The sequence below is a fragment of the Pogona vitticeps genome, chromosome 3, assembly GCF_051106095.1.
Source record: "Pogona vitticeps strain Pit_001003342236 chromosome 3, PviZW2.1, whole genome shotgun sequence".
NCBI lineage: Eukaryota > Metazoa > Chordata > Lepidosauria > Squamata > Agamidae > Pogona > Pogona vitticeps.
The window spans coordinates 243989655-244005706 of NC_135785.1; the positions used below are offsets into that span (position 1 = coordinate 243989655).

Sequence of the window (16052 nt, forward strand, 5' to 3'; positions counted from 1 at the left end):
GGCAATTTGTTCCTATTGGAACGGATTATCCGGGTTTCAATGCATTTCAGTGGGAAACCGTGTTTCGCTTAGCGATGTTTTCACTTAGCGACGAATTTTTTGGAACCAATTAAAATCGTTAAGCGAGGCACCACTGTACTTGGGACATAATGCTACAACATGGGAAATTTTGGGATGAAACAAAAGCTATCCTTCAAGCAGTCTTAGAAATAGTGAGATCCCATAACGAAGGGATTAAATCATTCAAGGAGCAACTGAAGAAGGACTATATTCAGCAGGAGACAGGGAATAATGAACAGGGAAATATGAGTGTGGTAGATGATGTATGCCAACCAAAGGAAGGGCTGGAGGAAATCAGAGGAGAAAATTTTGCAGATGTAATTCTAATCCTAGAGCTGAGGAGAATTTTTACTGTGATAAGAGAAGATAAGGGGAGAAAATCAGCAGAATTAATTTAAAATAGCCTGGAAGATCTATTGGACATAGATCAAGTGCATAAAGATCTATTGGAGATAGATCAAGTGTATAAAAATGTTTTCAGATGATACAAGGGACGGCAGAATGTTTAGAGCAATAGAAACAAGAATTGGGAAAAACAAATACTGTAAGAGGAGTTGCTTAAAACAGAGGTCCCCAATCCCCGGTCCGTGGCCCGGTGCCGGTCCGTGTCCTGAGCCAGTTCGGGCAGCGGAGACAGGCCTCCCCACCCCTGCATACACTCACCCTGCACAGCTGATTCACTCCAGCATGCCCGTGCGAGCGATGCACCGTCATTTGCACGAGTGCGCACATGCCTGCACAAGCGCCATTTGTGCATGAGTGTGCACTCATTTGTGTGAGAGTGTGCACTTGTTCGCCTTCCCCAACTGGTCCGCAGGGTGGAAAAGGTTGAGGACCCCTGGCTTAGAAAGATGAAAAAAAGGAAAAATATTAAGGTGGCCCTCAACATTGAAAGCATGTATATACCTAACTTCTGGAATTGTAAAGAGGCATATTTTATATATATCAAAAAAGGGAATTCGGCTGAAATAAGGGATCAGTAATCAGAGTAAAGGCATAACACGGTGGTTTTTAAGATAAATTGAAGCTAGATATAAGGATGGGGCAAAACAAATAGTACTTAATGAATATACATTAGATATGATATTGATACAGACATGATAGAAAATGTGGAGATGTCTAAACAATTATATAAAGAAAACCTGTATAAAATGCTTTTGAAGGTAAAGGTTCCCCTTGACATTTAGTCCAGTTGTGTCCGACTCTAGGGGGCAGTACTCATCCCCGTCTCCAAGCCGTAGTGTCAGCGTTTATCTGTAGACAGTTTCCGTGGTCATGTGGCCAATGCGACTAGACATGAAATGCTGTTACCTTTCCACCATGGTGGTAACTATTTATCTACGTGCATTTGCATGCTTTCAAATTGTTAACATCTATTATGTGTTAGGAACCTACTCAGTTATTATTAATATAAAATACAAAGTTCGTTGGTTAAATCACCTCAAAATTATATAGATTTGGAACCAGAATTACTTTTATTAGGTATGTTATTAGAGGATTTTGAGAACATTGTATACTATGAGAGCAATACTATGATAGTAGCCAATATTGGATACTAAAATACACACAAGAATGGTTTAAATGTTTAAAAAATGTATAGATTTTGAACAGACAACTAAGACTCCAAGATGCAAAAAAACCAATAATTATAAGCAACCCATGTACAGTGGGGTCTTGACTTAAGAACAGCTCGAGTTAAGAACATTTTGACTTAAGAACCACTCTCATAGGAAAATATTGACTTGACTTACATACTTAGATTTGAGTTAAGAACTGAAAAAAAAACCATGTGGGAGGCAGGGAAAGTGCAAAATTTGAACTTTCAGTTAACTGTTGGCCAGTGAAAAGGGTGCCTGTCTGCTTCCTCACTCCTCCCAGCGTTTAGAGAGTGGATTGGGAGACAGTCTTCAGACTGCCTGGTACTGCCTGGACTGTATTTTCCCTGCCTTCCCTGAACCTTTCTTGACCTAAGAAAAAAAGAAACAAAATATCCCCCTCTAGTGGTCGAAGGCGGAATAGCAGCTTCCCATTAGTTTCTATGGATGGAAAAGAGCAGATATGGATCAAATGGTTTTCAATGCATTCCTATGGGAAATGCAGATTTGACCTGAGAACTTTTTGACTTGAGAACCGCCTTCCAATACGGATTAAGTTCTCAAGTCAAGACGCCACTGTAACAAAATGTTTAACAAGCACAAATTGAATGTAGATAGATTGAAAAACTAATAAAACATTTAAACAATGTTTTTTAACATTTGTAATTTAATTTATCTGCTGTAAAATAATGCCACCTACCATGTAACTGTAAGTAGTACTCAGGGTGACTTTGCATTCATTACAAATGGAATTTTGTGGGCTCTTGTCTGCTTCGGGCCCTTGTGACTTGATTATAGACCCCAAAGCCTTAAGACCCTTCTGAATCATTTGCCAGCAAAACGTGTGGATGGAAGAATCCCAGAAGCATTTTGAATGAGTAATTATGGTTTAAAATGTACAAGGATGTGCTACATCTTTTTTAGCCTAAGAAAAACTAAAGGGAGGGCTTGCACAACTGGAAATGCACTTCCAGCCACTTTGTTTTGTATGGCTCTCCCTTGGTTCCCAAAATACGTCCCAGATGTCCAGAATCCTCCACCCTTGCTTTTAATGGAAAGCAGATTCATTTGTGCAAGCAGAATATCTGATTTTCACCAGTTGTCGAGGAAACTGCCTCTTTTTTCCCTTGTGAAAAAGTGATGTTGGGGGGAGCTGACAAACCCTTCATGATACAAGAGGATATGACAGTATTTTAGGGTGACTAACAGAAATTGGTTGTCAGACTTGTCTGGGGGAGAAGCGCTTTTATACAAAGGCAGAGTACCTATCGCATTGCCTCTGGATTCTGTTCACATTGAAACTGAGAAATGGCACTAATTTGTTTTATCTTTCTTGCTAGTAAATATGATTTCTACAGCAGATGAACTATGCAGAATTACATGCAAGCAGCTACTGCACTGGGATATTCTTACTCGAGAAGGAAATTCTCTGAGGAGTACATGCTGTCAGGTATGAAACAGGAATAGAATTTACATTTCTGTGTAGAAAATATTTTTAGTGCCAGATTGCTTTGTTCCTTCATTGGGTTAGGATTATAGTATGGTTTTTATGCATCTGTGTTTTATAGTGCAAGCATCATTTGGTTACGCTGACAAGTTCATTATTTGGCGATTGTTAATGTAACTTAACATTGAAAGCCAGCTCGGTGAGGAAAATGTGGTCCTCCAGATTTTATTGGACTTGGGCTGTCATCAGCTGTAGCCTACGCATTGGTGATAGATCTTGGGATTTGTGTTCTAGCATCTGGAGGGCCATTCATTCCTCATTCCTCTAGCAGGGCTGGGTAGAAATTACGTGGTTGCTGAGGCTGTGTTTGTCGTCTGCAAAGGCTTCAGGGAAAAATGCTTTACCCCTGGATCTTTTTTCAGACCATCACTTAAACCAGGAAAAATCTCTAAAGAGATACAGTTTTCCTCTAAAACAAGGTGTGCTCTCCTATACCTTACTCTGTCAAAAATTCCATTTTGTAAAAGAGAATGACTATTTGTTTATTTTCTAAACTGGCAATATGGTTTTGTTTGGGAAAATCTTCCCATCCAGCCCTCAAGTGCCATCCTCTAAGTCAGAGGTCTCCAAACTATGGCCCATGCACTACATCTGGCCCACCTTGCCTTTTTATTCAGCCTGGCAAATACTGCAGATTCAGGTCCATTCCCGTCAGCCTGTGTGTGCATTCCTTTGCTCCTCAAAAATGTGTAAACTATATCATGTGGCCCTCATGCTGAAAAGTTTGGAGACTCCTGCTCTTAAGTGAAAGAGAAAGCATGTATACCTTTACTGTCCCAGTAGGTAATAATGCCCTGCACAGCTCTTGTGCTCCCCACTGGCACTTATTCCTTGGGAAACACTCCCATCTTTCTGACTTCTCCTATGCTTATACCCCTTTCTTAAATCTAAGATGTTAGAAGCAGAATATTATTTCAGAATGGGACATGGGCTTACTTCCATGAAGATCTATTTTAGTCTGTTGAGAAGGAGACATCTAGGAATTGGTTAATCTCTTTCTTAGCCCAGTGCAGACAGAAAGAGTGAATTTAGAAGAGTAATAGTCATGCTCACAAGCTTCTTCCATTCCTCCCTCCCCTGCTTAGCTAAAGAAAGGTGGAACTGAATAGGAAAGTTAGTAAAAGGTGCCAGTGGATTATGACAGAGATGGAGTCAACCACTGGTGGGAAGTATCTGGGTGACTCCTTTTCTGTAGACCAGAATGGACCTTCCAATTCTTTGCAGGGAGTCACCATCCACAAATATAAGGTACCTAAGCAAGCTCTAAGTCTATAGGGAGGTAGGTGGCTGTTTCTTCAGTCAGAAACTACAGTAGTGCCACACATTACAATGTTAATTCATTCCAGAGATATCGCTATAGAACGAAAATGTCGTACAGTGGGGTCTCGACTTAAGAACTTAATCCGTATTGGAAGGTGGTTCTCAAGTCGAAAAGTTCTTAAGTCGAATCTGCATTTCCCATAGGAATGCATTGAAAACCATTTAATCCGTATCTGCTCTTTTCTGTCCATAGAAACTAATGGGAAGCTGCTATTCTGCCTTCTGCCACTAGAGGGGGATATTTTCTTTCTTTTTCCCCCTTAGGTTCAGGGAAGGCAGGGAACACTAAAGGCAGCACTTTAGAACTCTTTTTTTAAAAAATGAAGCCAATTTTAAATAATGTTTTAAAGCATGTTGTGCTGATTTTTTCAGCACAAAGGCACTCAGGTAGGCTTTTTAGGTGCTGAGCAAGCCTCCGGAAGCCTGCTCAGAGCCAGCCGATCAGCTGTTAGGCGGGGAGAGGAGCGGGGAAAACCACAAAATGGCTGCCAGGCTCTTTCTGGGTGTCGGCTTTTAGCTCTTTCCTGCTCTTTTTCCTGTGGTTTGGGGGCTACCAAGGCCTGGTAAGTGACTTTATTTAACAGTACAGTATTTATTTTTAAGTTTCTGACCCTTTCCCCCCCTCCAGAAGCCTCTAAGGGGAGGGAGGGGGGACTTTTTTCCCTGTTCGTAACTCGAGGGAAGTTCGCATGTAGAGTCCTTACTTTCCCTATAGGGCAGGTTCGTAACTCGAATTGTTCACAAGTCGGGTCATTCGTAAGTCAAGACCCCACTATAATGCGAAATAAAAAAGCCCATAGAAACGCATTAAAACCTGATTAATGCGTTCCTATGGGCTTGAAACTCACTGTCCGGCGAAGATCCTCCATAGCGTGGCCATTTTCGCTGCCCGTGCAGTGAGGAATCTGTCCCAGAAAAGAGCGGGGAGCCATTTTTTTTACCCGGCAGCCATTTTGAAACCGCTGATCAGCTGGCCGAAAATCTTCATTTTTCAAGAATCGGTTCCCGAAGCAGGGAACCAATCATCGCAAAGCGAAAAAAAAAAACCATTTTGGCGCTCGTCTTGCGAGGCACCACTGTACTTGTTGAAGGACACGTCTCTCAAAGTCATCTGTTGCTGAAGCATACTTGTCAGTCTTCTGTGAATTTGGAAAAGTAAGCCCAAGTAGCCACCCTGCAACTCTTCCAGAGGAGCATCTGCCGAGAAGGCTGCAGAAGCAGCTGCCACTCTTGTGGAATGGGAGGTGAGAGACCTCATGTGCTAGAAATATTCAAGCCTTGATAAAAACAGAAAGGGATATCTTTTTACTGCAGTGGTTTCGAATCTTTTTCAAGTTGTGACTGCCTTTTATAATTGTTAAGTAACCTGTGACACCTAACCACCACCATGTTTGCATTAAAAGACATTTTTAGTGGGGTAAAGTTATTCCTTCTCAAAAAGTAGAGGTTTCCTTCTCCCAGGGCCTGTTTCCCATACAGTGGACCCTCTACTTACAGAATTAATCCGTATTGGAACGGTGGCTGTAGGTCGAAAAGTCTGTAGGTTGAGTCTCCATTGACCTACAATGCATTGAAAACCGATTAATCTGTAACTGGCTGTTTGTGTTCCATTTTGGTTTTTTTCTGGTCTGTAGATCGATTCTCCGGCTGCAAATCGAACCTAAATTTTGCAGTCAGAGAAGTCTGTAGCTTGAAAAGTCTGTAAGACAAGCCGTCTGTAAGTCGAGGGTCCACTGTATATATACATACATGCTATAATCAATAGTGGAACCTCTACTTAAGAACTTGATCCGTATTGGAATGGTGTTCTTAAGTTGAAACGTTCTTAAGTTGAAGCAAAATTTCCCATAGGAATGCATTGAAAACCGATTAATCCATTCCGGCTGCTTTTTTGTTCTTATGTAGAGGCGCGTTCATACGTTGAAGCGTTAGTTCCCATAGGAACTAATGCAAAGCCAGTTAATCCGTACTCTACCACTAGGGGGAGACTGTTGTTCTTAAGAAGGAACGTTCTTAAGTAGCGGTTCCACTGTATTCTGCTCTGAAAGATCAAGGAAGAAATTATTAAACAAGGGCTACAACGTATATAAGGTGACCTGCAACACCCCAAAAACACTTTGGACCCCCTTGGGGTTCACAACCCCCCTGTTGGGAAACACAGTTTTACCCAAAGAAGTAGGAAAGGAGACAAAGAGAGTTATATTTCCTGAAGAATGTGGTTCTTTGGATATAAATCTTTTGACCACCCTTCTAACCTCAATCCTCTGCCACGTCTTCTCCAAGGGGTAACTTAGGTTGGGACAGAATTAAGTACAATCTCCTGAGATCTACAGAAGTCTATGTTAGATTTAGGAATGAAGGAAGAGTAGGTATAAAATGTTACAGTGTGAGAAATAAGAAAGCGTAAGTGTTCCTTAATAGAGGGGGAAGTGAGTTTAGTCATTCCACAAGTTGAAGTACAGTGGAGTCTCAACTTACGTCCGGCTCCACTTATGAACTTTTCGACCTACAGACTTCTCCGGCCGCAGTTTCACTACGACTTGCGTCCATAGAATCGACCTACAGACCAGAAGAGGGAGGCGGGGAAAGCGCCAAATTCAAATTTGGCGCTTTCCCCGCCTCCCCCTTCCAGTCCGTAGGTCGTGCCTCCGGACGCCTTCCAGTGCTTCTCCGCCGCCATGGGAGGCATCTTGGAGGTCCCCCCCACCGCCGATAGTGCTTCGGAGCCACTATTGGCGGTGGGGGGACCTCCAAGATGCCTCCCATGGCGGCAGAGAAGCCCTGGAAGGCATCTCGGAGGACTCCCCTGCCGCCGCCACCTGGAAGGAGCCAAGCTGCGCAATCGTAGCCATGCTCGGACTCCTGGGAGGAGGAGCAAAGTCCCCTGGGAAGAGGAGGAGGGTAGGTCAGGTCCGTTGTGGCTGCTTCCCCTCCCTCCATGGCTACCTCTTTCTCTCCATTCCCAGCCATGCCTTATCTCACTTCCCTCCCCTGCCGTCTCTTCTCTCCCCCTCACTTGCACCGGGGCAAGGATTCTGGGTGCCGCCACCACCGAGTGGAATGGTGGAGCAAAGTCCCCCGACAGCCAGGTCCAAACTGAGGCAAGATACCAGCTCAAAGGTAGGAGAGACTGGCACGGGGGAGTGGGGAGGAAGGACAGAGACTGGGAGGACTTTTCTAGGCAGAGAGAGATGTGGTGTTTGTTCAGGAAGGCAGGCATTTTTGTGCTGGAGGAATGGTTGCTGGATTCTGTGCCTTGCTGTGGGGGGGTTTAAGGTTCCCTCCCTCCTTTGCTGCCCCCCCTTTTCCCCAAAAGGTGCTTGGCTTGGCTTGGCTTGGCTTGGCTGAAAAGGAGCTTTTAAATCTGTTCTGTTGTCTGAAAGGTGCTTGGCTTAAAATGTGTTCCCTCCCTCCTTTGCTGCCCCCTTTTCCCCAAAAGGTGCTTGGCTTGGCTTGGCTCAAAAGGTGCTTTTAAATCTGTTCTGTTGTCTGAAAGGTGCTTGGCTTAAAATGTGTTCCCTCCCTCCTTTGCTGCCCCTTTTCCCCCAAAAGGTGCTTGGCTTGGCTTGGCTGAAAAGGTGCTTTTCAAGGAGAAAAAACGATTTCAAAAGTGCTTTGCAAACTGTTCCCTGCCTCCCCCCTCCTTTCCTGAACTTTTCTTGACCTAAGAAAAAAAAATCCCCCTCTAGCAGTAGAATGCAGAATAGCAGCTTCCTATTAGTTTCTATGGAACGAAAAACAGCAGATACGGATTAAATGGTTTTCAATGCATTCCTATGGGGAATGCATATTCGACCTGCAAACTTTTCGACCTGCGGACTGCCTTCCAATACAGATTAATTCCGTAAGTCGAGATCCCACTGTAATAGCATTGAGGAAAGCCACCTTGAGGGAAAGAAATTGACAAGAGACAGAACATAAGAGTTTGAAAAATAAGTTAATGAGGACCTTGAGAATTATTTGGAGTCTTTTTTTAAGAAAACAAGGTGAAAATGAGAAAAATGTGAGAAAGAGGCATTATGTGTACGTGATCAGAAAGAAGAGAGCATTCAAAAGACAGAAAGGAGAGAGCAAAAAGTGAAGCTTGGGCTGGGCAAAGGCAAGAGAAGAAAACTGGGAGGAGCTTGTGGAGCATGACTTTAAAACTCACCTAAGTTTGTTCCTCCTGCTTGAACTGGGCCTAGAGAGGGATTAGCCGGTTACTGGATAGTACCTTCCTGCGGACCAAGAATAACAGGAAAACTTGCTTTGCAGTATTCTGACTTTGGTGTTTATGCAAAAAGTGGCTATACATTTACAGTAGTGCCCCGCATAATGAGTGATTCGTTTAACGACGAATCCGCATAGCGATTTGTTTTTTGCAATCGCAAAAGCGATCGCATTGTGATGTTTTAGATGGTAAAACATCGCTTTGCGATGATCGGTAAGCGTTTCGCTTACCGATTATCGCATAACAATGTTTTAAGAACAGCTGATTGGCCGGTCCAAAATGGCCGGCGGGTGAAGAAAATGGCCGCCTGCTGTGTTTTCGCGCCTTTTCCTCGTTTACCGGGCAGCGAAAATGGCGGCCGCATGGAGGATTTCCACAGAATGGATTTCCGGATAACGGTGCGTTTTTTGCCCATAAGAATGCATTAAACGTGTTTTAATGCGTTCCTGTGGGCTTTTTTGTCCCGCATAGCGACGAATCTACATAGCGATGATTTTTTCGGAATGGATTATCATCGCTTTGCGGGGCACCACTGTATACGTATTTCCACGTTTCTGGGACCAAACAGGTTCCTATTCTGTTTGTATAATTGCACCATTTTGAGAGAGATCCAGTTATTGGAGTTAGTGGGCTTCTTTTTTGTCCAGAGCTCTAGTCATCCTGTAGCACTTTAGTGCACTGCTCTGCAGGACTGGGAGAAGACTTAAGGAATGTGGAGTGAGATGGGGAGTTCCCTTTCCCAGCATCCTGAAGTTTACCTTGCAGTCTTAGATAATGCTAGATCGTTCAAAAACTGGACTTGGTCCTGATGTTGAACTTTATTCATCTTATCATGAGGAGAGCAGAATGTAGAAAATGAAAATGTGAAGATTTTTTCCTCCTTTGTTTACTGACCTGGTAAAGACAATGGTATTAATACTGTGTTTCCCTGAAAATAAGACAGGGTCTAAGTTTTGCTTCAAAAACGCATTAGGGCTTATTTTCAGGGGATGTTTTATTTTTTTCATGTACAACAATCTACATTTATTCAAATACAGTGGTGCCTCGCTTAACGAGCACACAGTTTAACAACGAATTCGCATAGTGGCACGTATTTTGTGATCGCTAATGCGATCGCATTGCGATGTTTTAATAGGGAAAACATCGGATTGCGATGATCGGTAAGCGTTTCGCTTACCGATCTTCACATTGCGATGTTTTTTAAACAGCTGATTGGCGGTTCCAAAATGGTCGCCGCATCCGCAAAATGGCCGGCCGCAGTGTTTTCGCGCCCTGCCCTCGCTTACCGGGCAGCGAAAATGGCAGCCGGATTGAGGATTCCCCGCATAGCGGTGAGTTTTCGCCCCAATAGGAACGCATTGAACCCATTTTAATGCGTTCCTATGGGTTTCCCCCCCCCGCATAGCGACGAATCCACATAGTGACGTTAATCCTGGAACGGATTAGCGTCGCTATGTGCGGCACCATTGTACAGTCATGTCATCTTCTGGTTGCTGTACCATGGTGGAGGGCGAGGTTTCAGTTCACTGGGGCTTATTTTTGGGGTAGGGCTTGTATTATGAGCATCCTGAAAAATTATACTAGGGCTTATTTTCAGGTTAGGTCTTATTTTCGGGGAAACGGTATATCCCCTCATCCCCATGTTCTGACCTCCCAATTTTTGCTATATAAATTGTGCACTGGAGCAGGCCAGTTTCTTTTTTGTGTCTGCCTTCTATCCTGATTAGTTTCCTTTGGCATACCTAGAGAGTTATCCCAATATGTTACACCAATGTTTTATTTTTGAGTGGCTCTATTTTGTTTCCAGACTAATGAAGACTCAAGTCAGTAGTAGAGAGAATGGTGGAAAGGTTTGCAAAGAACAGTGACCACAAGATTCTGAACTAGAGACTGTTCTCTGCAGCCTACCTTAGAAATCCAAATTTCTGTTTTAAAAAAATCGCGTTGTATAAATGTGCACTGAAACATCTGTTCAATATTGACAAGAATGGAAAAAATACATAGGGTTAGAGACAGCTATTTTCTCACTTGAAAATGGACAACTGGTGAGGGTGTTATGCTCTAATTGTGCATTTGATAAGAGATTTAGCGAGCTTCTTTGTTGTTTAGAAAACCTTATATACTATATTGTCAAGAAGTGAACATGGGATAAAAGAAATTAGGCTTCTGTGAAAACCATTGTCTTTGGTAGTTTTGGCAGCACCTAACTGGGCAAAGGTGTAAACTTGCTAGAGATCATCATGGTTGTGTTTTTGTTTGTTTTCAGAGATTGGAATACGGCTATAAAATCTCAGCCAGCATTTGTCCTGGAGAATCCTTCATGGAAACGTACATCAGAAGACTTCTTTATTACATCATTATTGCAGTTTCCATAGAATTGAGGAAGTAATCTAGTATCCTATGATAATACTATATACAACCTGCTTATGAAACAATCACAGTCAATGCATCCATACATGTAGCTTCATCTACCCGTGTTTTATTTCCACCATCATCTGTTTTGGACTGCAGATTATTTAGGAGCAGAGATTTCTCTATTTTTACAATGTGACTATTATGCTATGTACTGTAGTGTACAGTAAACAATTTTATTTATTTATCTATTTGATTTTAGTTGTATACTGCCCTTTTAGCCTAAGGCCACTCTGGGCAGTTCACAGCATGATTGAATAGTAAAACAATACTACAAATATAAAATAAAATCAACATATAACTACCATAAAATAAAACAGTAATTAAACAATTACAATAATAAGTATGACATCACCACTACCATGGTTGACCATATGATTGGTTCAGTCTTCTAGTATTACTGTTTTTCATAATGACAGTCAATTTCCTCCTCACTACTAAAGGTTTTGGTTTGAAAATAAAGATTTTGTGATATGTTATGACTTGCATTGAAAGATCTTTGTATTTCTAACAACTGGGATCTCAAGTAGACAGACTGAAAAAGTCTGTGCCAAAGAATGAGAAAGTAATATTGCCCTGGTCTGATTATGTGCTTTGGAAAATATACTTAGCAATTTAGGAAAGAAATCGACTCGGGAAAGTTTTTCTCTCTTTGCCACATTAGGAGGGACAACATTGAAGTTTTTAGCTAATTGTGAATATAATTTGGCCTCAACTCTCCAGTTTTGTTAATGGTACTTCTGTGTACTTCAGCACTATGACATCACAGGAGAAAGATACCTGCTTTTCAAGAATTCTGCAAGAACATTTTTACATATTTTGGGCAAAAGTATTAGAGAAGGCTCTCCTTCAAGGCAATATATACCGTATTTTTCGCTCCATAAGACGCACCTCTCCATAAGACGCACCAAATTTTTAGGAGAAGAAAACAGGAAAAAATCTGTTTTCTTCTCCTAAAAATTGGTGAGCCTTATGGAGAGGTCTGTCTTATGGAACACAACCTAGGACCCTTTGGAGGCTCACCCAGACCCCCTGAAGGCCAGAGGGGGCAAAATCACCACCTTCTGGGGTTCTTTTGAGGTTTGGAAAGCTTCAGAAGAGCCCCAGAAGGTGGCAATTTCGCCCCCTCTAGCCTGGTGGGGGGGGCAGGGTGAGCCTCCAAAGGGTCCTAGAGTGCGTTCCAGGACCCTTTAGAGACTCACCCTGACCCTCCCGGGGTCAGAGGGGGCAAAATCACCACCTTCTGGGCTCTTTTAAGGCTTGGGAAGCTTCAAAAGAGCCCCAGAAGGTGGCGATTTTGCCCCCCCTGGACCCGTGGGGGGGGAGCGTGGCAAGAGTCTGAGGGGGCCTTCCACACCCTTGCCACGCTACTCCCACCCCCACCCCCACGGGGCCAGCATGGGCAAAACAGCGACCTTCCAGGACCTTTTGAGAAGCTTTCCAGCCTCTCAAAAGGTCCTGGGAGCTGGCGATTTTGCCAGGGCTGGCCCCGTGGGGGGGGGGGGCAGCCTGGCAAGGGTCCTGGGAGGCTCCCTTGGACACTTGCCACGCTACCCCCACCCCCCCACGGGGCCAGGGGGGTTAAAATCGCCAGGTTCTGGGAGTGTTTGGAGGCTCCCCAAGCCTCCAAACACTCCCAGAACCTGGCGATTTCGCCAGGGCTGGCCCCGTGGGGAGGTGGAGGCAGCCTGGCAAGGGTCCTGGGAGGCTCTCTTAGACCCTTGCCACGCTACCCCCACCCCCCTATGGGGCCAGGGGGGTTAAAATCGCCAGCTTCTGGGAGTGTTTGGAGGCTCCCCAAGCCTCCAAACACTCCCAGAACCTGGCAATTTCGCCAGGGCTGGCCCCGTGGGGAGGTGGGGGCAGCCTGGCAAGGGTCCTGGGAGGCTCTCTTGGATCCTTGCCACGCTACCCCCACCCCCCCATGGGGCCAGGGGGGTTAAAATCGCCAGCTTCTGGGAGTGTTTGGAGGCTCCCCAAGCCTCCAAACACTCCCAGAACCTCGCGATTTCGCCAGAGCTGGCCCCGTGGGGAGGTGGGGGCAGCCTGGCAAGGGTCCTGGGAGGCTCCCTTGGACCCTTGCCACCTTCCCCCCACCCCCCCACGGGGCCAGGGGGGTTAAAATCGCCAGGTTCTGGGAGTGTTTGGAGGCTCCCCAAGCCTCCAAACACTCCCAGAACCTGGCGATTTCGCCAGGGCTGGCCCCGTGGGGAGGTGGGGCAGTCTGGCAAGGGTCCTGGGAGGCTCTCTTGGACCCTTGCCACGCTACCCCCACCCCCCCATGGGGCCAGGGGGGTAAAATCGCCAGCTTCTGGGAGTGTTTGGAGGCTCCCCAAGCCTCCAAACACTCCCAGAACCTGGCGATTTCGCCAGGGCTGGCCCCGTGGGGAGGTGGGGGCAGCCTGGCAAGGGTCCTGGGAGGCTCCCTTGGACCCTTGCCACGCTACCCCCACCCCCCCACGGGGCCAGGGGGGGTAAAATCGCCAGCTTCTGGGAGTGTTTTGAGGCTTGGGAAGCCTCAAAACACTCCCAGAAACTGGCGATTTTGCCGGTGGGAGGAGCGTCGCAAGGGTCTGAGTGAGCTTCCAGGACCCTTGCGACGTTCCCCCCACCTGGAAGCTGGCGATTTCGCCTGCGCTGGCCCCGTGGGGGGGTGGGGGAGCATCGCAAGGGTCCTGGAAGGCTCCCTCGGACCCTTGTGACGCTCCCCCCCACGGGGCCAGTGGGGGTGAAGTCACCACCTTCGCACCATAAGACGCACAGACTTTCTACCCTCCTTCTGGAGGGGGGAAAAGTGCGTCTTATGGTGCAAAAAATACGGTATATTTTAATTCTAGTATAATTAACTGTGACATTAAATGCTGATTTTAGCAATAAATTTTGTTTGTTTGTTTGTTTTTACCCCACCTTTCTCTTTAAAAGGACCTAAGGCAGCTTACAGCAATTAAAAGACAACAGTATACAAATATTAAAAAAGATTTAAACAAATATTATATTAAACATACAGTAGTCAATAAAATCAGTACTAAAAGCACAATTAAAAACACCAGACCATAATAATCCATTTAAAAAAACCCCTCTCAAGCTGCCAATCACTAAGGAAAAGTCTGAAGAGAAAGGCCTCCCCTGATTATCTTAATTCCTGGATGGGCTCATAGAGAGAGGTGCATTTTTTTAGATAGCTTGGACCCAAGCCATTTAGGACTTTATAAGTTAAAACCAGCACTTTGAATGTGCCAGGCAACCGTTCAGCTGCCAGTGGGGTTGCTGTAATAGGGGAGTTAGGTGGTCCCTGTAACCAGCCCTAGTCAGCAATCTGGGTGCAGCATTTTGGACCTGCTGATGTTTCCTTACACTTTCCAAAGGCATCCCCACATAGAGTGCAGTACAGTAATCCAGCCAAGATGTAACTAGGTAATGTGTCACCAGATCAGACCTCTCAAGAAACGAGCAGAGCTGGAGCACTCGTTTTAACTGCAAAAGTACTCCTGGTTGTTGCCCAAACCTGAGCATACAGGGTTAAAAATGAATCCAGGAACAGCCCCAAGTTGTGGATCCATTTTCAGAGGGAGTGCAATCCCGTTCAGCACAGGTGCAACTCTGTTCCTTAACTGACCAGGATCACCTCTGTCTTTTCTGGATTAAGCTTCTGTTTATTCACCTTCATCCAATCCATTACTGTCAGCAGACACTGATCTAGAACTGAGCTTCCTCGGGACTTATATGAGAAGGGATGGGTTTGGGTGTCTTCTGTGTAACTGGTAACACTGAATCCCAAAACTCTGGACAGCCTCTTCCAGTGGTTTCATATAGATGTTGAACAGCATGGCAGACAAAACAGAACACTGAGGGATCCTACAAGTCAGCCGTCAGGGTATCAATGAGGAGCCCCCTCAGCACCACCCTCTGGGTTCTCCCTTCCAGGAAGGACCACAGCCATTGTAACACAGTGCCTCCAAGTCCCGTTCGGAAATGGCCCAGAAGGATACCATGGTTGACAATATCAAAAGCCACTGATAGATCCAGCAGAACCAGCAGGGACACGTTTCCTCTGTCCAGTTCCCAGCACAGGTCACCCACCAAGGTGACTAAAGCAGGCTCTGTCCCATAACCAGACTTGAAACCAGATTGAAATGGATCTAGATGACCAGTCTCATCCAGGAGCTGTGAAGCCACTACCCACTCTTGCACTATTAGATGCTGGCTGGTAATTATCCAGTACTGTGGGGGTCCAAGGAGGGTTTTTTCAATAATGGCTTTACTCCTGCCTCCTAGACATGCTGGGATGCTACCCTGCTGCAAGGAGGCATTCACTAGCAGCTCAGCTAGCCCCTTTCTGGCAGCTGACAGATCATTCATACTATGGTAGTTATAAGGATGTACTATTTGGATTTTTTGTGTTCCATCTGTTTTACCTTCCAGTTCTGCACTTGCAGAGTCCTCAGTTTTGCTCGCCTGGAAAAAGGCCTATTTCTGGCCTAAGTTCCTGTTAAAAAGGAAGCTGCTGCACAGGACACTAGCCATAAAGTGACTGCTCTGTACAGTACTTGATTTAAGCAAACTAACTGTGAAATAGTACTATTCTCTATAGTATCTATGTCCCAAAATTGTGCTTTACAGGAGACATGTTTTTCTGAAAAGGGTTGCAGAGCTGTATAGGGACAGACTGCCTATTTCACAGTCCTTCATCTACATCTCCTTTTCACCAACTGCAGGTGATGCCGTCCTGTCCCTCCAGCGCTGCCTGGGGGCCATACTGCGGTGGATGCAGGAAAATGGGCTGAGGACGCCCTTGGAGTTGGTGGCCTGGGTGGCTCTCTCACATTTGAGGGGGTGACCCTGGCTAAGAGGGGTTTGCAGCCTGGGAGTACACCTGGACCCGACGCTCACCATGGAAACCCAGGTGGTGTCGGTAGTTTGCGCCGCCTTTTTCCACCTTTGGCGGATT

At 45.2% G+C, this 16052-nt stretch overlaps 1 protein-coding gene across 8 annotated transcripts in view; it reads left to right on the top strand.

The window, feature by feature from the left end:
- The window catches only part of PSPC1 (paraspeckle component 1), an 89404-nt gene extending 77821 nt beyond the window's left edge, over positions 1-11583 (top strand). For 6 of the 8 annotated variants that reach the window (XR_012084989.2, XR_013543387.1, XR_013543390.1 and 3 more), the window contains 2 exons: positions 2996-3105; positions 10959-11583. The gene's annotated coding sequence lies outside the window, so the exon portion shown is untranslated. The remainder of the gene's footprint in view (positions 1-2995; positions 3106-10958) is intronic. The other 2 variants (XR_012084992.2, XR_012084995.2) reach the window with 1 other exon arrangement.
- Positions 11584-16052: the final 4469 nt, after the last annotated feature.